The sequence below is a fragment of the Schistocerca gregaria genome, chromosome 3, assembly GCF_023897955.1.
Source record: "Schistocerca gregaria isolate iqSchGreg1 chromosome 3, iqSchGreg1.2, whole genome shotgun sequence".
In the NCBI taxonomy this organism is placed as follows: domain Eukaryota; kingdom Metazoa; phylum Arthropoda; class Insecta; order Orthoptera; family Acrididae; genus Schistocerca; species Schistocerca gregaria.
Genome location: NC_064922.1, coordinates 480382713 through 480388957, shown reverse-complemented (window position 1 = coordinate 480388957; position 6245 = coordinate 480382713).

Here is a 6245-nt window from a genome sequence, read left to right as displayed (position 1 = left end):
TAGTTAGGTTTAAGTAGTTTTAAGTTCTAGGGGACTGATGACCATAGATGTTAAGTCCCATAGTGCTCAGAGCCATTTGAACCACTTTTTGACATCTGAGATGTATTTGCTTTATTGTATGGATTTTTTTATACTCTCGGATAACTTGAAACTGCAGTTGCATGTTTCCGGAAACAAACATTTAAAAGGTGTTGCAAATATATTTATTTCTGAATATAAATTTTGTACTTTTATTTGCAAACTTCAGTGACGGGCATGGAAAAGTGGCAGAAACAATTATTCTGCGTTCACAATATTAAAAGCACTCTTCGATGGTAAAAAGTATGACACGATTAGGGAAAACATACAAGAAAATGTTAAGAGTCATCCGCAAGTGTTTGATGATGCATTAATTTATTGATTCCTGGAATAACAAAACAGAAGCTACAACTGACTAAAAACAAATTCACAACCATTTTAATACTAATGCAGGAGAATTTCAGCAGAAATCCGGGAAGAGCTGATTGAATTCCGAAATGACAGAAACTATAAAGACGCATTTGAATCTGATTCTATTGAGCAGTTTTAGTGTAAAAAATCAATTTCATACACAACTTCTTTATGTGAACAAGCATTTTCTGCTTTGTCGATGAATAAAAACAAGTCCGAGAAACGACTGAAAGTAAGTGATAACATGTGTGTAGCTTTGAGGAATAATATTAGCCCAAGGGTTACCGAAGCTATACATAAGGTACAAGCTCAGAAATTACATTAATGAAAACAGAATTTAATTTTCTACTAAAAGAGTTGTCTTTCCTATTACGATAATACTGTTAACGAACGCAAGTTACTTCTGAGTTTAACGAATATGTTAAAATTTTTGATTAAAGTTTGTTTTTAGACTTTCACAGGCTATTTTTTGGACCTTGTGGTCCCTGCTAACAACACAAAAAATCAAAGTGGTGCCTGGTCAAAAAAAGTTTGGGAACCGCTGCACTACAAGGCAGCATGAAAATTCGCAAGGGGTGAAATTAGCTAATAGTGAAAAATCTTGAAATATAGTGTTTATTTCAAAAATGAGAACAGCCTACATAGAACAATGACTTCCCTGAAGTATCTGTCACTACCACAGTAATTTATTGGTTAACTGGAGCCACCATGTAACTATTGACGGGTAATCATAAAATTTCAATGATTACCAAAAATAAAGTTACATAACTAATTGTTACTTGTTTCCAGGTACAGACCTGGTAAACATTGAAATCAACATGCCATAGGATCGTAGCACATTGCTAGAATAGCCGAAACAAAATGGCTTGGCCCATTTGTATAGCATCGAGTAGTGCGGGAATTCGTTTGGTACATTTGAAGTGGATTAAGGCTGCAAAAATCCATGCTAACTTGGTGAAGTGTCCTGAAACAATGCATCATGATACAGGTATGACACAGTGATTTGGTCAGACAAATATGAATGGCGAAGACTGAAGTAGCAGGCCATCTCTCTCTGGAGAACCGGGAACCACAAGAGAAGTCGAGACCCTGTTGCTCGGCGAATTACAATCCAAGCCTTAGTTGAGTAAATGAAAGTCTGCCATGTATCGGTCTTCAACATATTGCACTACAAAATCAAATGGCTCTGAGCACTATGGGACTTAACATCTGAGGTCATCAGTCCCCTAGAACTTAGAACTACTTAAACCTAACTAACCTAAGGACATCACACACATCCATGTCGGAGGCAGGATTCGAACCTGCGACCGTAGCGGTAGCGCGGTTCCAGACTGAAGCGCCTAGAACCGCTCGGTCACAACCGCCGGCTATTGCACTACATTTTAAAGGTAACGAAGGTCGTTGCCCTCTGGGCTACGCAAATTTTCACCCACATTAAAAAAAAATTGGCCAAGTGCGAGTACAATACACACGCTGAGGGTTCCGTACAAATCGAGAATCTTGACGAATTTTGCCTGTTATCGATACCGATACAGGCAAAGTATTGGTCCCGGGAATTCCAAGACCGTATCAAAATCTCTACACTAGTTCCTGAGACTAGCCAGGGCATACAAAAAGAAGCGAGCAGGGGACTTATTTTATATTTGTAGAGAGATAAGATTTAATACACTCCTGGAAATGGAAAAAAGAACACATTGACAGCGGTGTGTCGGACCCACCATACTTGCTCCGGACACTGCGAGAGGGCTGTACAAGCAATGATCACACGCACGGCACAGCGGACACACCAGGAACCGCGGTGTTGGGCGTCGAATGGCGCTAGCTGCGCAGCATTTGTGCACCGCCGCCGTCAGTGTCAGCCAGTTTGCCGTGGCATACGGAGCTCCATCGCAGTATTTAACACTGGTAGCATGACGCGACAGCGTGGACGTGAACCGTATGTGCAGTTGACGGACTTAGAGCGAGGGCGTATAGTGGGCATGCGGGAGGCCGGGTGGACGTACCGCCGAATTGCTCAACACGTGGGGTGTGAGGTCTCCACAGTACATCGATGTTGTCGCCAGTGGTCGGCGGAAGGTGCACGTGCCCGTCGACCTGGGACCGGACCGCAGCGACGCCCGGATGCACGCCAAGACCGTAGGATCCTACGCAGTGCCGTAGGGGACCGCACCGCCACTTCCCAGCAAATTAGGGACACTGTTGCTCCTGGGGTATCGGCGAGGACCATTCGCAACCGTCTTCATGAAGCTGGGCTACGGTCCCGCACACCGTTACGCCGTCTTCCGCTCACGCCCCACCATCGTGCAGCCCGCCTCCAGTGGTGGCGCGACAGGCGTGAATGGAGGGACGAATGGAGCCTTGTTGTCTTCAGCGATGAGAGTCGCTTCTGCCTTGGTGCCAATGATGGCCGCATGCGTGTTTGGCGCCGTGCAGGTGAGCGCCACAATCAGGACTGCATACGACCGAGGCACACAGGGCCATACCCGGCATCATGGTGTGGGGAGCGATCTCCTACACTGGCCGTACATCTCTGGTGATCGTCGAGGGGACACTGAATAGTGCACGGTACATCCAAACCGTCATCGAACCCATCGTTCTACCATTCCTAGACCGGCAAGGGAACTTGCTGTTCCAACAGGACAATGCACGTCCGCATGTATCCCGTGCCACCCAACGTGCTCTAGAAGGTGTAAGTCAACTACCCTGGCCAGCAAGATCTCCGGATCTGTCCCCCATTGAGCATGTTTGGGACTGGATGAAGCGTCGTCTCACGCGGTCTGCATGTCCAGCACGAACGCTGGTCCAACTGAGGCGCCAGGTGGAAATGGCATGGCAAGCCGTTCCACAGGACTACATCCAGCGTCTCTACGATCGTCTCCATGGGAGAATAGCAGCCTGCATTGCTGCGAAAGGTGGATATACACTGTACTAGTGCCGACATTGTGCATGCTCTGTTGCCTGTGTCTATGTGCCTGTGGTTCTGTCAGTGTGATCATGTGATGTATCTGAACCCAGGAATGTGTCAATAAAGTTTCCCGTTCCTGGGACAATGAATTCACGATGTTCTTATTTCAATTTCCAGGAGTGTAAATTATTTTTATTTAGTGTCTAAAACAAGACTACAATTTACATTTAACGTTTACATGCAGTAATATTTCTTACTAAGCTTCTGCCTGATGATGAATGCAGTGAAAATCTTAATGGGGAAAAAGATGTTTATATATGACCTAATTACGCTTTAATAATTTTCGGATTTTTTTCCTTTACTTGTACTGTGAAACCTTGCTTCCTGCCCAATTTAATGATTCTACGTCAACGGAAAGTGCTCTGTAGGTTTTGATAAGTAAGTTTGCGAGTATCAAACTCTGTGACATAAATGGCCGTGTTTTTTTACTGCATTGACTTAGAAGCTTAAATCTGTTACCCTGGCAACGGAGCGTAGACCTTAGTATGCGAAAAAAAAGGGATCACCGAATCGGGGCAGCAGGAGAAATAGAAATGTTGCAGCTGTATCAGGCCAGTCCACATGACTGTTTAGCCACCAGATCACCATAGACGTGTGATGGGCGTATCACGATGACCCTAAGACAAGGCAGCAAATTAACCTGCTAAAACATGTGGGTTCACCGCTGCCGAAACAGACGAAGACCTTATCGTATTGTACAAGGCGATGCTTGATGCTGTCAGGGACTACTGTGTTGCAATGCTAACAAATTACGCTTCTAAGGGACAAATCACATCAAGTGTGTATTACCGAAATCTCTTGACGATGTTGCGGGAGGGTGTCGAGAGCGAAGCCCCCCGGCAAGCTGTGCTAGGAGTGTGTGACTGATGCACGAGACAATACCGTCTTCTGCGCAGGACAGATTCGCAATTACTGCTTCTCATTTTGCAGCATCTCCTGTATTCTCTTGACTTAGCGTCCGGAGATTTCCTCTCCTTTCTCGTTTTAAAAAACCATTGTGTGGCAAATATATCGACAATGACGTCGAGCTGATTTTCGGTATGGAACATTTCTTGAATAGCCAAAATTACAGACTTCTACGACCAACGTGTTCTCCAAGTCATCCATTGTCCCGAAAAATTGCCTCATTGAAGTGCGAATACGTAGAGAAGTATTCTAACACTAACGCTACCTTCCATGGTTGGATCTTTATTTTTATCGAGATGATAATCAAGACATTATGACTGCCTCGTCTGAGGAAACGTGACCCAAGAGAAATAGGCTCTCAAGATGTGAGAACCACATCATTGGTTCGTCGGACCAGAAGCGAGGAGGTTTCATCGCAATCGGACGAATGATCACGTTTGCTGTTGGTAAGTCAGTGTCAGCGGAATTCTGCATATTTGTCACGGTAGATGTAGACTGCGCAACGCGATTTACGAAATAATTTACGGAAGATGTGTGTTAATTTGTTAGTTATTTACATTTGTAAGTAGCCTGTTTATAGTCGTAGCGCCGCAAGCAGTGTTTATAGAAATTCTTGGATTGTGACCTGTGATCTTCTCAGTGTTTCTTCACTACCGTCGTACACAAGCTTCTAAATTCACTCACAGCGGCATCGGCCGCTCATATAGTGCAGTTATGGCTCCCAGTGTACTTCGTAAGAATACCCTGTGTTTTGTATTTGAGAAATCTTCCAGGAATGTGCAACCGAGTTCTCTAGGAATCCATGACTGGATAGTAGATACCATTGGCATCAAGTCCGACCAGGTACATACAGCGTATTATGACATGGCGGAATACTGTTCCTTTGTGAAGTTTTTAGAATAGATACAACTGGAGAAAATTTTGGTGAATACTGGTATAAAATCAAGAGTTCCGACATCGTGATCAATCGGTGAGTGCAGTTTCAATACCTAACGCTGATATTGACTATAAACAAGTGCGAGTGTTCAATAGGCCACCTGAGGTTGGAATTGTTTTCTTAGAGATGTCCTCGCCTAATATGGTGACACCCGACAGATTAGAAACGAAAAATGGTAAAGCCGTCACAAACTCCAATGTTATAGTGGAGTTCGCTCAGTCGACATGGCCGTCAAAGTCAATGTCCCATCGCATATAATGGTTTGTGGTTATAAGGCTCATGTCATTTACGATGGACAATTAGGCACTTGTTTTATCTGTAACACGAGTAGCCATTTACGAGATGATTGCCCACAGCGCGTTGTCGTACTTCGAAACAATCTTCAACAACGACAGAGATTAACACTGGCTGATGTCCTAACTCAAAATCAGGCGCCCAACCAAGTGCATCTGTGTCAGAGGACAAAGATCTCGGTAACGGCGCCTTCCCACCTTTACCTCAGAAACCTGTGGCCAGTCACCGCTTAGCCGCCGGTGTTGCATTATCCGTCAGAAACAAACGACGCCGTACAAGTGACGGTAGTGGCTCCGGTGACCAGGTCGTAAAAAATCAAACCGATGACACGGGGCCACGGGCCTCCACACAGGGCACGCATATGTCGGATGGCTCAGTTACGAGTCGCCACATTCACATTGAAACTCCTGACGTAGAAACTGTCAATACGAGTGCAGTCGAATGTTTACAGGAATCCGTTCCGATGCCGCTTCTCGACTCGCCACAGGTGGTCAACACACAAGAGGAGGCGGTCGGTCAACTGCACATCGTAAACACAGAGGATGATGCGCGCGGTGTAGAGCATAACATAAACACCCGCCACCTCGGAACTGCTTCCAATCAACGTGAGGAATCGGAAAGCTGTTTCCAAACAGCCAGTGCGGCTCCGACCAAACACAGTGAGCCTGCTGAAGCCGTGTCTTCGGACTTGCCGTCACCCGTTCCGAAGACAGG